Below are 20,625 nucleotides of genomic sequence, written 5' to 3' on the forward strand. Positions count from 1 at the left end.
TTACCGTTAAGCACTCCAAAGACGATCATTGAATACGATCGAAAATGCTAGCGAATGTGAATTAGTGTTTGCCGATTTATAAGGTGTAAATTTATTAGTGTTGTTGTTTCTACCGAATCAGTTATTTTTACATCGTAGACACAAAATTTATGATGCACAATTGAAATGTCACATTAGCAAGGTTCAGGCCGAAATTTTAAATGCAAAAACGTGTACGTCGGACGTTCGGCGCCGCTTTCCCGTAAGCCTAGAAGTTTGACAATGACGTTTGGAAAGTCAGTGGAATCATGCTCGACATTCCAAATGCCATTGTCAAACTTCTAGGCTTACAGGAAAGCGGCACCGAATGCTTCAACTTCGCTATTAACTAAAGTTACCGACTTGCAATAGGAGGAATTGTTTTCACAATTCAAAAACCTATTGAGTTCACTTGCGATCATATTGATAGTTTGATGTAGCACTGTTTTCGCAGACTAGAAATTGCATTTACGCTAGTATGTAATGTGTTCGATAGCAGAACACAAACGTTCTATTGTGGAAGTTGTCTGTAAGTAGATAGTAAAGTGTTAGTTTTATCGAACTTCGGTTGAGAGACAGTAAAATCACCTAACACCTTAAACTGTGAGGTGCACATACCTGAAAAAATTGCACGAAAACTAAGAAAACGCCATCTCCCAATCACTATTTTGAGATAAAATATTTACTACTATTTCTAGCGCAGGCAAGAACAACAGTCGAAAAATCAATGAAAAACCACCTCAAAAAAGTGGTTTGACGCCATAAAAACGCTCACAAACACCGTCTCCATTACGAAAAAAAACGACTATTTTTTTTTTGCGCTCTCGGGATGGGGAGATTAAAAATTAATGAAAAACAACTTTTGTGAATGAACCGCTGCGTGTTGTAGAAGTGGCAATTCCTGGAAAACCGACGGTTTTTTGCTTAAAAAAATACTTTCGTTAAAAAAGCAGAAAACCGCCGATCAAAAATATTGACCAGTTGCAGAATCGAAGCGCCATCTGTGAGTCCCAGGGGAAAGTCGTGCAACGCATCTTTAGCGGAGAGTTGGCGACGTCAGTGAAAGTTTTGGTAAGTGTTCTTTTTCTACGTTTAACGTGTGCACTGTCGGGTTTAATCTATAGTCATAATAAATCGGCCCGGTTATAAGAGAATTTACTCGCGATTAGCCATTTACAAGCATCGTCAAGCTGAAAAAATAGGCCTATTTGCACGAGGCCTTGTAATTGATTAGTTTGTCGAATAAATGTTAATGCTGGGTTATAAAAGTTAACGTTTTTACTTAAAAACATATTTTACGCGAATTTCTTATCGACAAAAGCAGCGAATAGGTCGGAAAGCAGCAGTTGATTTTTCTGTTACGTGACTTGTAATTGTTGTACAATGGAATCTTGTAGCGATAACGATGCTACGACTGACTTTTGAAGCTGAAATGACACGATAGGTTTTTAAAAGCTCAAAAATAATTAAAAGCTTTAGATTTCGGAACCTGTTTATTATGAACTTTGCTAAGGAAAAAAAAAAACATTCTTCTCTATAAGCTGAGTAGATAATTACAGGACTTTAAACAGCTTTGCTTCTTGTGGCTTTTTAAAAAAATTCATTGACAGTTATTAGCAACTTTAGAATGTGTAGTGTCTTTACCTTTTAATAATCTCAATATTAGGAAGTCGAGTGGAGTAATTGTGTTTAGTATCGATATTAATGTATTACACTTTTATCGAAACGTTTTCCTCTCGGTTCTAATCGATACAAAGTTTAAAAATGAAACGCCGTAACCTATTACGAGGAGAACCACGTAACAAAGCCTCGTGTGATATTTAAGAATGAAATGTTTGTATTTGGGATATTTGTTGAGGGTGATTTTTCTATCACTTAGTTTTGATATGGGTCACAAAATGGTCAACTACATTTTAAAATACATGTAAACCCTCTCGCAGTTTTATATATTAAACTGTATTTTCTTATTTGGTGAAAGCCCAAACCTAAGCTGTTTTTTTCTGAGGCGCTCTAACCATTTTGCTTAAGTGTTTTGTTGCTTTGATTTTAGTTCAAAGCAAATAAATATTTTTGTTAAAATCTCACTGTATTGGTATGATAGGAAACAAGTATTGATGTTAATATTGTTGATTTTAGTATTAAAAAGGGATGTCACTTCTTTGAATTGTTGACTGTCGGTCTTCCATTTTTCATCTCTAGGATCAAAGAGTAGTTCCAGATCTTCAGTGTTAGTTGGGGTCATATTCTCTATTGACACATTATATTGAACATCTTGTAAAAGCCTATCCAACAACCCCTTAAAGAGTGACCCTGCAGGTTCATGTTTAGATGTGATAACATGTTATCGGGTTTGATACCATTGAGCAGATTCGTACTCATTTTGTAATAAGTCTTGAAGCTCACTGTTCTTTTGTCTTAATAGTTTGTAAGAATAATTAAATCAGATTTTGCAGCCCGAGATCCAAAATATTAAAATCAATAGTCGTAACATATTGTCACCTCTCATTATTAATTTAGAATTAATACTTGTATATTCAAATTTAATTTCTTGGCATCTGGGATAAGCAGCATATGATTTGACTTGTATATTTCTTCAACATCACCTTCATTTAATTTCCATAATTTATTATTTCTATGTTCTGAGATAAAATGATAAATATTGGAATTAAATTCGTCTATTGAATAAAACACACTTGCCATTATCTTCATCTGCAGTTACTGAGGGAAGACGGCACGGTTCTGAATCACACACCAGAATTGTAGCAGATAAGATAACCACAAATTCACAAAAGATTACTCAGAAACTTTATTCAGCTTGACTCTTATTGGTCATTTACAGTGTTTGAACTGGAAATAAAAAATTGGTATAAAAATTAATTTTGTATCTTGATTAGAAGCTGAGAAAAAAGGAAAAATATTTTCAAATAATATGAAAACTTCAATTTTTAGTTTTTGAAATCTTCCCTGTAGACATGACTTGTCCAATACATCATTTTTTTTTTTTGACTATTATAACCTAATCAGAAGCCAAGAATAATCATCAGTAGGAGAAGTTTGGATAGCGATATGCCATTTTGTAAGCAATTCAAAGAATATGAAGACAATGTAATAATAGCATAGCTAGAGTTAATAAAAATTTAATTGGTCAAATAATGGTGATTTAATTCTGTCGGTTTCAAGGGCAAAGGCACATTTAAACCCTTTAGTTTCTAAACAGCAAAGCTGTACACTTAAAATATTAAGGACTTTTAAATAAAACCTAACATATATACATATAAATGGAAATAGCACAAACATGCAGTCTTTCAGGCTTAGAACCAAAGGCATGCTGTTTCATTTGTTTAGAATTCAAAACTTTAGCTGATTTTTATAATTTTAAGAACAAATATGAGAAAAACATGTAAACGATGCAAAAAGGCAGTGAATTGTGAACAACTGTGTGAATGTGGAAGAACAAATCATAAATGAGATCAAATACCAATTTACATAGGATTTTTGGAAATTAATATCAAATTCAATGTTTGGCAAATCCATGCAATTGGTTAAAAAGCAACAAAACATCAAATTCTTAACTTTTTCTTCATCACTGAATAAAGCTGTAAATAAACTATATTTCAACTTGAACAATATTCAGCAAGCATTTAGTTGCAGTTCATAACTAAAATGGAGGTATTGTTTAATAAGCCATTATATATTGGACAAGCTGTATTGGATTTATTGAAGTTGTTAATGTATAACTTCTATTATAACAATCAAAATCAGTTATTTTCTGTTATAACGTAAAGAGGAATTATGTTATAAATATCAAGATTGTATATGTTATGCAAGAATCAGTATATCAAGAAACGGATTTTTACATAAATAACCACTCACTACACCGAATTAATGATAATGACACACTCGGAACCAAATTACGGTGTGATACAAAAAACATAAAAAAGACAGAATGTTTTCAAACTCCTTCTGGGCTCTGCATCAGGTTCTTAACCGTTCCTAGATGGATATTCGATTATGGAATGTTTAAATAAGAGTTCGATTATAAGTTCAATGGATCAAATGGATCCTGACATAGTAGCCGACTTTTCCCAGGCCAGTCTTCTCCTCACTGTGACTCCCACTGAACACCGCAAATGGTTAGAAGCTATGAACATTTTTAAATTTAATATTGCGGCTCGTGCATAAATTTCAAAGAGAAGATGGTTTTGTCGTTGGCCTGCCAGGAGTTGATTCACAACTCACTCTAGCCGCTCGTTGTGTCCGGGCAGGCTGACTCGTTGCGCATGCGTGACATGGTTTTCTGTAAATTTTTTGTGAACTCATAATCGAACTCTTATTTAAACATTCCATAATCGAATATCCATCTAGGAACGGTTAAGAACCTGATGCAGAGCCCAGAAGGGGTTCAAAAATGTTTTTTTCCCTGGAATGGTTTTTGTATAACATCATAATTTGGTTTCTGAGTTCATCATTATTTACATATACAACTTGCCAGGAGTTGATTTTTACATATACAACTTTAAAGATGTTGATTTCTATGAGTTTATGAAAAAAAATCTAGATTTGTTTGACACATCTGATTATCCTAAAGATCATCCCCTTCACAGTGATGATAAGAAGGCAACTGAAAAATTTAAAAATGAACTGAATGAAGAAAAATGTTACAACTTTTAGATTAATTAAGATCAAAAATGTATAGTTATTAAACAGAGGTCTGAAGTAGTAAAACTTATTCTGTGAGTAAAAAATTAAAAAGGAGTGAAGAAATTTTTTGAAGATTATAAGAATTGCATTTCCAATTGAATTGAGTATTTCCATAAACAATGATTAGAAGCTATAAGCATATTTTTACTGAAGAATTGAAAAAAATCTCTAAACTGGGAGGATGATAAATGATGCTTAATTCTGAACTCTACAAGTACTCTTGCATGGGAACATAAAGACTGCATCTTCACAATCTGAAAGTCATAAACAAATAGAAGACATTCTGCATCCTCTTAGCTAGGCTACTGTAGATAGTTGAAGTCACAAGACATGCTGCATCCTGGTAACAAAGGATACAGAAGCTTAGAACTTTTTAATGCAATTCTTATGGATCCTGATAATCAGGGAACCTGAGTAAAACTATAAAAGCTGATCTTGAGCAATGGGGCTGCTAAAAAAGTACTTGAGTCTTGAGATTGAAGATGCTAAATTATATCTTTGTATTTTTTTTTAATAATTCCTTAAATGTTTTAACTGGTTTAGTTTTATTAATTTAATTTTACTTTTGGGCTTTGGATTTTTGGTTTCACCCTTAGACCAAAGGTCATTTGATGGCTTAATGCTCAGGTTTTTCAAGCTTTTCAGGTGGAAGGCTATTCAAAGGCTTTGTCAGTTTAGATAGACAGTCCTTCAAAGATTTAACTTCAAGACTTAAGCAAAATTTACCATTAACATCTTGATTTTTAACTAGCATGATAGTTTTTTTTTATTATGGTTTATGTTCTCTAAGATATGGCTCGCCAGTGGCCAAGCGGTCTTCTTTCCCTGAATACTGGGAGTTCAGTCATGGGTTCATGCCTCACTTTGGCGGGTTGGCCACGTGGAGTTTTCTGGGTTTTCTCCATGTCTGTAACACCTAAATAGGAGTCAGTTTTCCTTAAAAAGACCTCCTGGAAGGGATCCCCATAGGCAGATCACCCAAGTGTTGCATTGCCATAACTAAACAAACAAACTATAAAATACTTTGAGGCAGGTTTTTCTGATACAATAAGACCCCAATTAACGCGGGGGATGCATTCCTAGACGACAAAGCACTAAATGAAACAGCGTTAAACGAGGTGATTTTAACATAGAGTAAATAGGGATAGGGGAACTGTAACCAAAAATAAATAAATTTTACTTTAATTTCAAGTTATTTTTACATTAATTTGCATAATAATATGCTAAATAACACAAACATATGAATACAGAAATGTAAAGTTTATTTTTTGTGACGTAGATCCTGGCTTTTCTGAAATTCTTGTTTTTTGCCATAAAGTCGTGTAGTTTCACTTGTGGCTTTTTTTTTTTTTTTAAGCAAATGTCAGTAGCAGAAGGTTGCATCCAAAATGCCTCGTTTTGCTTTTTCACTCCTTTCAAAATCTGGATCGTTCACTACAGTTTGATCAGCGATTTTGGTTATTGTTACCAAACTTTTACTAAAGAGATCTGTAGCAAGTTCTTCAGGTTCTTCATTTTTAGAATCACTATTTTCCAGTTGTACACTAATTCCTCGTTCTGCCAGTTCTCAAAGGTCGTTGTTGGTAAGGTTCTCACCAGACACCTGCTGTAACTCCTCAATATCCTGCTTGTCTACATCTCCTAGTTCTGCTGTATCAATTAGGTTGAGTTTGGTCAACCTAACGATACAGCGATAGGCTCTTCTCATTGAGAATTCTTGGATACCTTCAGCCATAACTTTTTCCACACTTTGTTCATGCATTTATCAGTTAATTCTTTCCAAGTGAAGTCGACATTGCTTATGGCATCCATGATGTTATATTTTTTCAAAAATTGTACGAAACAAACATAGATTTAAAGAAAGTACACTTTTTGCCACCTTTTGCTGATTGGTTTGTGTTTGTAAATAATCACATTATATACTAATCAATGAAATGCTGCAATAAGATCAGCATAAATTTTGAGCTTTTTTTAAAGCTTTGAGCAGATTGCATTATATTGAATCAGCATTAAGTGAGCAAGAGCATTAAGTGGGGTCTTCTGGGTGAATTCTTCTAAGTGGAGTAATTCTCACTTATATAAAATTTTTTACCATACTATACCTCAGCAGTCAGCAATCTTTCTGATCACATGGACCACTAAACTTACAATTTTGAATTCTGCGGACCACTATCGTGAATTTTTTTAAACGATACAAAATCTGTAGAATAATGATCATAAAAGTTCAATTTTACTATATTAATATGAAACTCGTTTGTTTAATTATAAGAAATTAATGCAAGCCTAAAGTTCATTGCTGCTTGTTTGAAATAAGTTTATGGGTTCTTAGCACTTTTCCACAAAGGACAACAATGACACAGTATTGTTTATTGTTCATTATTTATTGATAACAGTCACTTTGTATTTGGTTTTAGATTCAAATAAAAAACCCCAATGAGTGAGAAAAAGCAACTAAGCATTTTGCATTTCTTTTGTAATACTTCGCGTAACCTTCAGTTGATCAACGTTCCAAATTTCTCCGTGGACCACTCAAATTTTCTCGCAGACCATCAGTGGTCCATAGACCACTGGTTGCCAACCGCTGCTATACCATACTACGCCTTACCATATTCCATACCACACCATACCATATTCCTTATCATAAATTCTTAATGTAGTAAATGGATAAATAAAAAAAGATACATGCCATCAGATAATAAACTTGAAGGTATTAACCTACCTATAACAAATATTCCAGAATTACAATAAATCATAAGAAAAATGAGGATTATATTCTCAAAAGAGTAGTAGAGGGAATTGATAATTTTAAAAATTATAGATAAGCAAACAAAACATGTTAGTTTTTTGTGACACTCCAGCAAATATGGTTTGTCAAGTCTATAAAATTGTATTCTAATTTTAGAAATGAAGAAATTATTGATAATTTGCTAGCAAGAGAAGACTAATGACAATGAGGGGACAAATGAAATAATGCTTTTTGCTTTAGTTTTAGAGACAAAAGATAATAGACTGTTATCAAAATACACAAATAAAACCATTAAAGATATTAAATTCCATGATGATTTTAAATCAGTTTTCTCAATAGAAGGAATTCATACATATACTAAAGAATTGAAAAGTATGAAAACAACTAGAGGGGACTAATTTTGGATATAAACAGCATTACAGCTATCAATGCAACAGCACTAACTTGATTGTTATAAATAAATAAAAGTTTTAAAAGCAACAAAGTTATCTCATAATGCAAGGCCCTTTTTGTTTTGCAGTTATTTAATATGCTTATTATATCAACCCAGTAAAATTTTCTATATTATTATTTTATATTAATTATTTATGCATTAAAAACACACCGAAAAAACTTTAATATTTGCATTAATGCAATTTTAATGTTTTTTTGGAGTGTTTTTACTGTTCAGCATTGCATTTTTTAGTAGTTATTTATGCACTGATAATATCTGTTTTATAGACAATTTATGGATGAGCAAGACAAAAAACTAACAAGAATGGATATTGGTGATAGACCTGTTGACAAGGATGTAGGAGATCATGGTGAACCTAGAACTGCTATCAAAAGTGAAAGTACTGATGTATTTGAATCCAGCTAGGTAAGCTGAGAGTGACATCATAATTCATTGATCTTGATGCTTTTTTAATGCTTTGAAGAGTAATATATTAATTGCATTGGATGGCATATGCTAACATACCTTCAATTTTTTTTTTTGCTTTGGTTTCTGCTGCTGTTTTGCATAATCTTTTGCTGATATGTATTTCATTCTTATCTTGAGTAATTCCATGTGGTTACCAAATTTTATGAGACCTTCTTAATTTTGTTTACAGATATTAAAGCCATCAGAAATAGCTGATATATCTACTGAGGATTTTAACGTGATCTCAAGAACACACCTTTTGGGCCAAGAGCAAGTTCATAAAAGGTTTCTTTAGATGTGAAGTGTCTTTGGTTATGATGACAGTTTTGAGTCTTTTTGGGAAGTTGACCTTTATGGACATGATCAGAAGTTCACTGGGATTCCATGAGGTGAAGATGGAAATCCAAAGGATAATGATATGGATAAGCTATTTATGGATTTATAGCTAGGTTGTGATGATCCAAACTTTGTTGATAAACATTTTGGTCAGTACCCTGTGATTTCTGACTTTTAATGATGATATAGTTGAGTCACGAAATAAAATTTTAACATTCCTGAGGACAGTTTTTAGTGATGCATTCCATGAGCATTTTGACCTCCTGGAAACAGCAGTTGATATCAGGTCAGTCCATAAGTCCATGCGCATTTTTATGACCTTGAGAAAAATCTTGTTTTGCTGTTAAAAATGTCAGTCTAATGTGATAATTTTTACACAGAAGTGTTAAATTGGATTTCATTCATATAATACTGTTCAGAATTGTGAACATTTCAGTTGTTTATTTTCGTTAAAATGGAAGTAACTGACGAATATAAAAGACACGTTTTATACTTTTTATTTTTAAGTGGTGAGAATGCTACAAATGCAGCCAAAAAAATAAATACTGTACATAATCAAATTGTAATTAGTGCAAGGACTACACAGAAGTGGTTGAAAGATTTAGAAACAATGATTTTAGTGTGGAGGAGAAGGCTGGTACTGGAAGACCCGTCGACTTTGACGACGATGCTCTCTCTGCACTAGTCGAAGCAGAACCATCTTTAACAGTTGACGAAATTGTGGAACGTTTAAATTCATTTCATGGAACTGTTCATAGACACCTACAACAAATCGGAAAAGTTTCAAAGCTAGGAAAATAGATACCACACGAACTGTCAATAGCTAACCGACAACAACGTGTAAACATTTGCACGTCTCTTTTATCCCGTATTGCTTTAGAACCTTTTCTTGGTAGGCTGGTTACTGGAGACGAAAAATGGATCCTCTATAATAATGTGACGAGAAAAAGACAATGGATGGATCGCGACAAGCAGCCAAAACCGACTGCAAAAGGTGGGTTGCATTCAAAAAAATTCTTTTGTCTGTTTGGTGGGATGTCAGATGTAATTCACTTTGAGCTGTTAGAACCTAATCAAACAATTACAGCTCAAATGTATTGTGAGCAATTAGAGTGTTTAAATGAAAAATTGAAAAACAATCGACCGTCGTTAGTGAAGAGAAAGCAGGTTCTCTCGCAGCGTAACAATGCCAGACCACACGCTGCAAAAATAACTGTACAGAAACTTGAAAGCTACAACTGGGAAATTTTACCTCATCTACCATATTCGCCAGATATTGCTCCCAGTGATTATCATCTTTTTCACAGTTTGCAGAATTTTTTAAAAGAGAAAACTTTTGAGGATGAGAACAATGTAAAAAAGGCTATTTCTGAAAATTTTGATTCAAAACCTAAATCATTTTACGAAGATGGGATTAAAAAGCTACCGTTGAGATGGCAAGAAATTGTACAAAATAATGGTGAATACATTATAGATTAAAATAAAATTTAATTAAAATTTTTTGCTGCTTTTTTTGTAGATAAAAATATGCATGAACTTATGGACTGACCTGATAGTTTTAAGAGTTGGAAAAAATAAGAAGTTAATAGATCTGGACACATTGCTAAAATATTTTAGCCATGGTAGGAAACAAGAGCTAGATCGAGGAGATTTAGGAAAGGGATTGCAATTCTTATCTGAAATCTGCACTTCAAGAAAAATTTATCAATCTCATAGACAAGTGTAATTTACCTATTATGAAGGTTATCATAAAAGGCATGAATGATGAAGTTTTAAAATATCTAATTTAGATTACTTGTCATCTGATGTCAGCAACCTTGAAAGAGACTTTCTGGAGAGTGCATTAATGAATTCCTGTGTCAGTTTTTCTTGAGTCTTTTTATGAGAATTATAGAACTGTGAAGATGTTTAATTATTGTAGAATCCTACATTTTCTAAAGTGTACGGATTTACTGCTGAGGAAGTAAACAGCCCATTTTGGAAAAATGAGTTTCAAACAGCAAAGGATCTTGATGGTATTGAAAAATGGTATGATGGGTATCAAGAATGAGAAAACAAGAATTTACAACAGCTGGTCTGTCATAAGTTATTTGAAGACAATTGTTAATGGGGAAAATGTTTGGTAGCTATTGTGCCAAATCATGTTATGTGGAAATCTTGGGAAAATTGTTTGTGAAACCTGAAGTACAAAAGCCAGTCAAGAAACTTCTTGAGGACAAGAGCATTATGATAACAATACTCAACAATTGATGAAAAGCACATTTTGTGATGTATAGGATGAATTAGAAGAATCACAAGTTCAGTTCTTGCTTTTATCAGATAATGGTTTGTTGAATGTGATTGAGAACTTCAATGTTATAGTGTAGCACTGTTTGAAACAAAGTAAAAAAGGAATTTGACGTACTTTTGTGACCGTTGGACCAGTTGGAGTCATATTTGAATTGAAATATGAAGACGTCAATGGCCACATATCAGTAAAGGCCTCTGAGGAAAATATTAATCTGCTATTGTTATAGGTGCTGCAGCAAATATTTGATAAATATTATTGCCAAACTTTTGACAACAATGAGCACAAACATGTTAAAAAGGAATATTCATTTGAGTTCTATGCATTCCAATTTAGAACGTAGTTGACCTGAAGCAGATCTTGTGTAAAGATCAAAAACATTTGTCAAATTTATATTAACTTATTTACTGGATTGTCAAGGTTTTGATTGGAATATTTGTTGGTTTGTGCTTCAATAAAGAGAAAAAAGTGACGTTGCATTATTTGGTAGATAGCTTTAATGTAAAGAAAGCAAAATTTGTTGAAGATAGAGATTGTTGAGATGCTGCCAGTAGCAGTAAGTGAAATAACTTGTGTTATTGTAAGCAGAATCAATGATTAAATAGCATTTTTTGTTTGAAGAACATTGATTTGCTTAGTGTTAAAGGAGCAATAAAATATTCAATGTCTTTTGCAAAGATTTGTTCATTTTTTTGTTTTTGACTTTATATTAGAATTATCAAATAAAACAGTGACACTTGTTGCTTTAGGTGTTCCTAATTCTCGCTCCTGTCAGACACTGATTAAATTGCTTACCAGTATAAACTATAAATAACAACTTTACCAGAAAACTGGAACTATACATGTAGAGTAGAGAATCACACCTAAATGCAAAATTTCCAGCAAAGAAACGTTTAACTTTAATGTTTGAACGATTTTGACACACTATTTTATCGGCCATCTTCAGGAAATGTAAAACGGATAACATTGAATTTAAGCGTTTCTTCGCCAGAAATTTTGCATTTAGGTGTGATTCTCTACTCTACAGTCTAAACAAAGTGACTTTTAAATATTAGATTGTAGGTTGTTAAGTAGTTTTATGTGCTTTCTTAGATGATTTTGTCATGAATATTGAGCTCCAAGAAAAATTCATGGCAAAGATACTTGAGTTCAAAGACTAAAATGCTTTAAAGATTTAACAATAATTAGATACATTATTTTTAAACGATTTTTGGGTGTGAAACTTTTTTGAGAGATTTACACCAAGATTTTGAGGCGGTTTTTCGGTGACTTTTGTTTTTGAGATCCTGGATGCATCAGGAAAGTCATTTTTTATGATGGAGACATTAAAAATCACCTAAAAAAAGAAGTTTTATACCATAAAAACACTTTGAATGTTTTTATGGTTTAAAACCTTGTATTTTGAGTGATTTTTAAGCTGTGGTTCCTGGATGTTCTAGAAAAAGTAGTAAATTTTTTTATCTCAAAACAGTGATTGGTAGATGATTGTTTTCTTGGTTTTCATGTGAATTTTTTTTTTTTGAGGTACTTGCAAGATTTTAGGTGATTATTTTACTTCAATCAAGGTATGATAAAAGTAACATTTTACTATCTAATTATGTGATTTAACAGGAATTAAGAACAATGTTACAAAACATACAAGAACATTCCTCTAGACAAGTTATGTTTTGCTGTCAAGTGCTTTATGTACCAAATGCAATTTCTGGACCACAAAAATTGCAGTCACATCAAACAGCATCAATTTGATTGTAGGTAAACTCAATACATTTTTACATGGCTTAAAGTAGGAATTGGAATAAGAAGTGAATTTGTTGCTAAAGGAGTCAGTATCAGTAAAAATGGACCCACTTCAACTCATGTTTTTTTCTTATGTACTGTACTTTATATTAAGATCTTAATAGAAGCATTAATATCCCATCTCACATTTTAGGTGTTGCCTCTAATGCAAGATCTTGTCTTCTCAATCTTCCTTACACACCGGTGATTCAATCAAAAAAATACACTTACGTAAAATCAGATAACCGGAGTGTTAATAAATTCGAATATATTCCTTTCAAAAAGGAATATATTCGAATTTATTACTACTAAGCCTGAAGAAGAGGCTACGAAAACGTTTGCGTCCCGAATTCTAATCACTCCGGTTATCTGGTTTTACGTAAGTGTATTTTTTTGATTTTTTTAGATCTTGTCTTATTATACTTCTTGATCATTTTTTGCATATTATTAATTACATTAGTTAACACCACAAACTGGATAAAGTTATAGAAATGCACAACAAAAATTCCAGTTAAAAAGTGTAAATTTAATGAAAAACAAACTGGGTCAATTGTTGTGTAATACATTCAAGTCATAACCTGCTAACTCATTGTTTAAAGGAGCATTTAACAGCAGTTAAAAAGGATCACATCACAGTTACATTGTCTACCTTTGTAATTGAACAATAGGTTTAAGTACACCTAGACATGCCCCTGCTTATACACTGCAGAACAATCCAGTTATCTGAAACATTGAAAAAATTGGAGATGTATAAAGCTATCAAGAAAAATTCAACCATCAGTTACAAGAACGAACACATTTCTGCAGGTATGGACATCCTTATTTGAAGTCCAATTTTAATACATCTATCTATGATCTGCTTACACTAGTGTCTATCATGTGCCATTTCAACCATTTTAAAGTTTGTTTGAAATTTTTTTTTTTGAATGTTTATAAGCTGAAGATGATCCAGAACATGTACAATCAAAAATGTTTCTCATTAAATATGTTTTTTTTAACTAGAATTATGATTGTTGTGCATTTATATCACTAATTACTGTTGATTTTCTTCTTAGAAATTTATATTTGAATATGTTCTGTGTTATAGTGAGTTCAAACTTTTTTCTTAAAAGATTTGTACAAAATGGCTGACTCTGGTTAAATGTAGTTTTGAATCCTTCCTCATAACCTCGATGTGTGGTTGATGATGATATGATGAAAAACTATCCCCAATAGGAATGTCTTACAACAATGTCACTACAGTTCACTTAGTAGTGATAAAATGCCATTCTGGTTTAATATAATTAATTATATATTGAATTATTAAAGTTAGGAGTAAACATCAAGATTTCTAAAATTCTGTTAGTCAGAGTTGGGGACTTGGTCTACTGATTCCACAGACCTCTGCTTTGAGTTGAGAATACAATTTCTCTTTTACATTCTTTACACAATCTCCATAATGTGATCTTTTAATTGATATATCATTGCTATAATTGCAACACAAAAATTACTTTTTTTAGATTGCCAAATGATTCACCAGATTATTTATTGGGCTATATTAAAGCAAATTTGGCTAGGAGATAGATAGACCACAATAGCCATAGCAAAAACTAATCTTGAATATTTAATTAAAGCTGGTTATATGCTGAATTATTGGGCTATATTAAGGCTGAGTTAGTAATTAGAAGTAATTTGTCTAAAGGTAAGCAGTTAGGCTGTCATCTCATGATAAATTTTCATAATAATATAAATTAAAATTATGAGATGGCAGTCAAACAATCTACTTGTAGACAAATTACTTTGTGTGTAATTATTAACATAGCCTTAATACAGCCTGATAATTTGGCACATTGTGTGGTACTGAAAATTGGGTTTATAGAGTTCATGTTTATTATATGTTGAATATTTGAATTTTTTTAATCTAATTGTTTATTTTAATGTTGATAACAATAGATTAGAATTTTATACTTACTTCAGAATACATTATTATCCAGTAATATTTTAAAATGTTATACTTGGTGATAGGTTAGCAAAAATAGTTCAGCTAATGTTCAGGTATTGTCTTTTATAGTAATACACCATTTATTTTTTAAAATAGGAGAGTTATCTTTATTTTATTGATATGAAAAATTGTTTAGATTTGTTAATGGTGTATCACCTTTCAGTTTTTGTCTGTCTGAATTTTTTATGATTGTTTTAATTATGCTATTAGATTATTTACTTCAGTATGTTGCTTATAACAAATCAATTATGTTGTTTTGTTTTTGTTAATATTTTTAAATGATGTCATTACCTAATTATTTTGTACAGTTTTATCTACTTTTTATGGCCAAAAGTGCTTTTTTTTGTATAAGACACTCTTACATACCACAGCCTCAAATCAGTTTAGCAATTCAATTTAAAAGTCCTATAAACATGTTTGGTCTAAGACCTTCATCAGGTAAAAGTCATTCCTTTTATACATTGTCCAGTTCAGTTGAGAGGGGAATTTTTGTAAGACACTCCATTAAAAACTAACAAACAAACATTCATGCTTGAAGTAGAATTCAAACTCATGATCTGAAAAACAAGAATAGCAGAATAGTAGACAATAGACTCTGCAGTTAGATTTGATCTGGACTTAAACCCAGATTTCTTAGAATGGCAAGATGTCATTATTCCTTGGTCATCTAACCAAGCAAAACTGTTTATATTCAACAGTTTTAAAGCATTACCATATTTTACGGACTATAAGACGCACTTTTTTCTTCGAAAAATTGCCTCCAAAATTCAGGAGCGTCTTATAGTCCGTAGCCTCCTATAGGTATTTTTTTTTTAAATTGCTTAAAAATTAAGGTGCGTTTTATAGTCCGTAGCGTCTTATAGTCCATAAAATACGGTAATTTTTTTAGGAAGTCCGTAATCATTGATGAAAGTCCACATTCAAAAGAAGTGAAAATTTTTTGTAGGTAAAGACAAGACAGGTGATTGGCCTTTGGTTTCTTCCTCGGATGCTTTTATTCTTTTAACTAGACTTCTAATTTGTTAGAAGCAGATAATTAATAATTCAAGAGATTTGTTTTTTTTTTGTGGGAAAATATTCTTGCAGCTTCCTGCATAATATCTTAACATTTTTAAAAGGCACAATAATATAAAATTTCAAAATTAAAAATGAATGGAAAGAAAATCTAAAAGCTAGTTGTAATGAAATGATAAATAATAATTATGGTTTATTTAACAAATCTCAATTAGAAATTCAAATGAATTCCAAGATGGAAGATTAATGAAAGGTTTTCTTTATAATTATTGCGTATATATTCTGAAAATTTTTTTTTTAAACTTAATAATTAAAACATTATTTTAAGCATTAGTAAATTTAAAAGTTTTCAAATATTTAAAGTTAATGTAAATAAGGTAATTTTGATAATCTGGAATATTCACAGTTGTTAATCATGCTATATAAAAGTTTTCATTATTTGTCTGGTATTGCATACTAAAATTCTATATCATTATCATATATTATACTAAATCATTAATAGTCATATTTTGGGGATGCTATATAACAGTTTTTCTCTCAGTTAAGTTTATAGAAAAACAGTTGAAAATTTGACATTTAAAATTATCCAATAAAATATAGTAATACTCTGATGATAGTCAATTTATTTTCAAAAATTGATGATCGATTCACTTTTCCATAATTCATTTTTTCCATTGACTTGATTGATTACGAAAGTAAGATCTCTCTTTAGTTTGTAGTTTTGATTGAGTTCTGACCTAGTATAAGCTTACAGTTTTGGAATGGGCCAGTAATAGTTAATAACTATTACTGGCTATATTCCAAATGAAAACCATAATTCACAGTTTTTCTCTCTGAATTGTGACTGAAGTCTAGACTTCTTTCCTGTAATTAGCCTAGTCTTGTTAGTTGTAGTTTCAAGCATTGTGAACTTTTTCGTGATGGATGATTTTGGTAAAAATATTTTTTTTATTTGATTACTATAATTGGAAGTAAACATAATACTGAAAGACACTGAAATAAAACAAAATGAAACTTGGCAACCACATTTACTTTTTTATCCTCAAAAAGATATATTTATGCCTATAAAAAAAGCTAAAAGGACAATATTAAATTACAACTTAGATTTTAACAAGATTATTATTTTAATACAATATGTTTTTAGAAATTCCAATAAATTTTTCTTTGGCTTTAACATAATTTTTGTTCGTAAATTTTGACAAATATGGGTAAAATGGCACACAGCTAATGTCCAGTCTTTTTAAAAGATATATGGTGATTCCAAATATTAACAGGAAACTTAATAGTTTGATACTTTCATGTATATTTTATATATATTGTAACAAAGTAGAGACTGCTAAGGAGCAAATTCATAGAAAACATTTGAACAAATATTGGAGAAATTTGTTCCTTAAGTAATTTTTATGATGATATTTTGTAAAAGGAGTAGTTAATTACATTGTTTTTGTATAAGTTAATATTTAACTATTAGATGAATAGATTAAAAGAAGAAAACACTTTTACTTCTTGTTGTTGTAACTTTGTATGAAAGTATTTTTGATAGTTCTTCAATGTCTTATTTTTGTTTGTGATATACTCTATTAAAGTTTATTCTCCATGAAAGAAGCATTTAAAATGTAGAAGCATTATAAAGTGTAAAGTTACAACTTTTCTAACATAAGTTTTACTTTAGAAATTTTACAATAATTTAACCTGAGGCAGGCTGCTAAAGGAGGCCAAAAACGTATGTTCTGAAATATAATAATAAAATTTGCTGGAAAAAATGAGGAAGATGATATATTGTTGTCTTAATTTATAAAATATTTAAATTTAATATCATACTGAGTTAAGCCTGCTTAACTACAATCTGTTTTTTTTTTAATCAGGAGGAATTACTGTAATTTGAGACTATTAATATGTTCGGTATTGAACTCGGAAAATGTATATTTTAATAAAGCATTTTTCTGCCAATAAAGGAAAATGTGAGATTCGTTCTCATTGTCATCAAAAGAATTAATGAATGGTGATACTGCATTCCATCAATTATGTAGAATTTTTCCTGTTACACTTTACCAAACATTGTTTTTTCTCCACAGTGCATCTTTTACTATAAACTTTTTGAAATGTAATTACTCCCTGTCCATTATTGCATGAAACAAGCATTTTCTGCCTAAATGCATTTTTATACAAGCATTTTGGCAACCTTAAAATGCCCTGATCCATTGGTTGGATGAGAGATGTACAATTTGAAGGAAAGTAATGCACAAGAACATTACTGTGAACCTGAATTCTGGAAGCTAAACTTGCAGTTGTTACCTAGTAGTAAAACACATTTACAAATATCTCAAAAGACTCACTTTTCAGCAATGAACCAGAACCTAATACCCTGTTTGTACTGAGCATTTTAATCTAGATTGTGATAAGATTGGCAACTGTGCCGTGGTGCAACCTCTCTCAATCGTTTCAATCTCGACTAAAATGAGGTTCAATCACGATCGACATAAGAGTTGAAACTACATCCTGTCGTAAGAGTTTCTACATTCCCACACATGCAAGAAGAGACAAGATGGCTGTGGAACATGTGTCGGGCTATCAACAGGAAAATAAAAAAAATATTTGGAGAGACGACGAGATCTTGCTGTTATTAGATATGTGGCAAGAAAAAGTATTTATTTCTAACTAAAACCTCCTATTTTGTTTGTTGGTGTTTGGGACTTACTGTGTAGTTATGTCAGTTTTATCATCACGTGCAATAGCTGGGTTCAAGCAGACTGCCTGTGTGAACAGCTCGACATTCAACTCATGACAGTTGTAATCAAGATTGTGGGTAAATTGAGATCAAAGTGAGTCATGGATTGTGTGCAAACAAAGTATAAGGAACAAAATAATTCTGGAATTATTTTTTATTGATCTCTGCTGTTATCATTTTTTGTTCATTAGCTTTAAAATTGATAATTAACAGGGTAAACTACTTCATTATCAATTGTAGATTTGCTTTTCTCAATAATTAAAAGCCTGCATTTATGAATACTAGTTGCTTTTGCACAAATCAGAACTTTCCAGTTTTTCCTTTGATTAGTTTAAACTGGATGTTGTCATTTTGTCAGCTGTTATGTTTTTCTTGGAATGCATCATCAAAAAAATCAGCAGTGTAGTTTCATCTGCATTATACTCTTGCTCTGATGAGACTGTGGCTCACAAACCAACACACCATAAAAAAAACCTTTTTTATATTCCAGTATGAACAGATTTAGACAAAATGAACATTTTTGACCATAAACTTAGTCTTCATCAGGCTACCATGTAGACAAAATGCAATATGACAGCATGTTGCATTTTGTCTACATGGTGGTGTTACTGTATGGACAAATTCTAATATGCTTTTGATCCCATTTATCCTGCATTGAATTACAGTGGGTGATCGGTTAATGAACATAATCCATTCCAAGACCATGTTTGTTACCCTATTATCGATTTACCATAGATTCTATGGGAATTTGATTAATTCGTTGTAGAGACCTCAAAAAATAAATAAAAAATTACATACATTCTTACTATGTTTATTTATTTGTAATAATAATATATACATACACAATCTTGAATTTTTATCAGTCATGTTTTTTCCATTTATGGGGTGTTAAAGAATCTGTCCAATGTCAATTGCTTTTTCCCTCTTCAGGATTTTTTAGAAGTAATTAATAGTTTAGAAGTAATTAATGAATGTGTGAATTCTGTGAATTCTGTAATTAATAGCATTGTTATTGTAGAGATTCCCATGTCTATTATTCTGAAACTGGTTTGGATGCCATTCTAAAACTGTTATTCTGACATCCTCTCACTTCAAAAGATCTTTAATAGCAGATGTCTGCATTGGTCCTCTTCCGTCTTTCTCTTTTTTGGAAGAAAACACATATCGTTGAGATTCTTGGTTTTTCATTCAAGAGTTCTTGGGGTTCTTCTGACGTCAGATCAATTTCAGGTTCCATTATGAGCTCTTCAATATCATGTTTGTTCACTTCCAATTTGAAATTTCTATCAGTTGTCACAATTTCATCCATAATTTCAGGAACATCATTTCTGTCTCCCTGAATGCAGGAGGGGCAGTTTTTGCCAAGCGGAATTCAACTGTCATTGAATGACTTCTGACAATGCCTTTTAAATGAGTCAGATAGCTTCAAGAATATCAAATTTTTCTTTCCAAAACATTTTTAATGTCATTGTTGAGGAGAATTGGCATGCTTCAAAACACCTTGAATTCTATCTCCTCGTGGTGAATGTGGAGTTTGTTTCTTCAGTTTTCTAAAAATTTCTTTAGCTTTCTCTTGAATGGTAGTCATATTAGTTACATCTCTTTTCATTTTCTTTTCTCTTATCCAAATTAAAAGCAATTTGTCTATTTTTTCATGGATAGCACATCTTTGTTTGTCAGATGTGATTTTCATTACTCCTTTAGCTGCTTGAGCTTCTTGATTATATCTTTCTTAGCTAAGATTGTGCCTACTGTTCAAGCCTTACTATCTAGCAACATCTGACGTCTGCCCACTCTCTACCTTGGCTATTATCTTGCTTGGTTTCTGTGGAACCTAAAAAGAGTGGAGTGTCTAGAACTGTGCTAAACAGTTCTAGACACTCCACTCTTTTTAGGTTCCAAAATATTATCAGTTTTTTTTTAAAACAAGTTTAGAAAAGCACTTACAAAAATTCAGAGAACAGAAATCAACTAATGCACGAAAACATTATTTAAATATAAGGCTTGGACAGAATTCGGAATTTGGTGTTAAAACATTAACGAATATCCAGTGGGACAGTTAAACTCTCACCTTTCGAAAATAAAAACTGATGCAAAACTTAACGAGTGCCCGACAGTCTCATGAAGACTATAAAAA

General features: G+C 31.6%; 1 long non-coding RNA gene across 1 annotated transcript; it reads left to right on the forward strand.

The window, feature by feature from the left end:
- The first annotated feature begins 939 nt into the window (after window positions 1–939).
- Window positions 940–9,024, forward strand: LOC136974214 (uncharacterized). The gene is made up of 3 exons (XR_010880610.1): window positions 940–1,089; window positions 8,186–8,324; window positions 8,557–9,024. It is a non-coding gene; the product is annotated as an uncharacterized lncRNA (long non-coding RNA).
- The last annotated feature ends 11,601 nt before the right edge of the window (window positions 9,025–20,625 follow it).

Source organism: Centruroides vittatus, unplaced genomic scaffold, assembly GCF_030686945.1.
Source record: "Centruroides vittatus isolate TY-2023 unplaced genomic scaffold, ASM3068694v2 contig_345, whole genome shotgun sequence".
Classification (NCBI taxonomy): Eukaryota; Metazoa; Arthropoda; class Arachnida; order Scorpiones; family Buthidae; genus Centruroides; species Centruroides vittatus.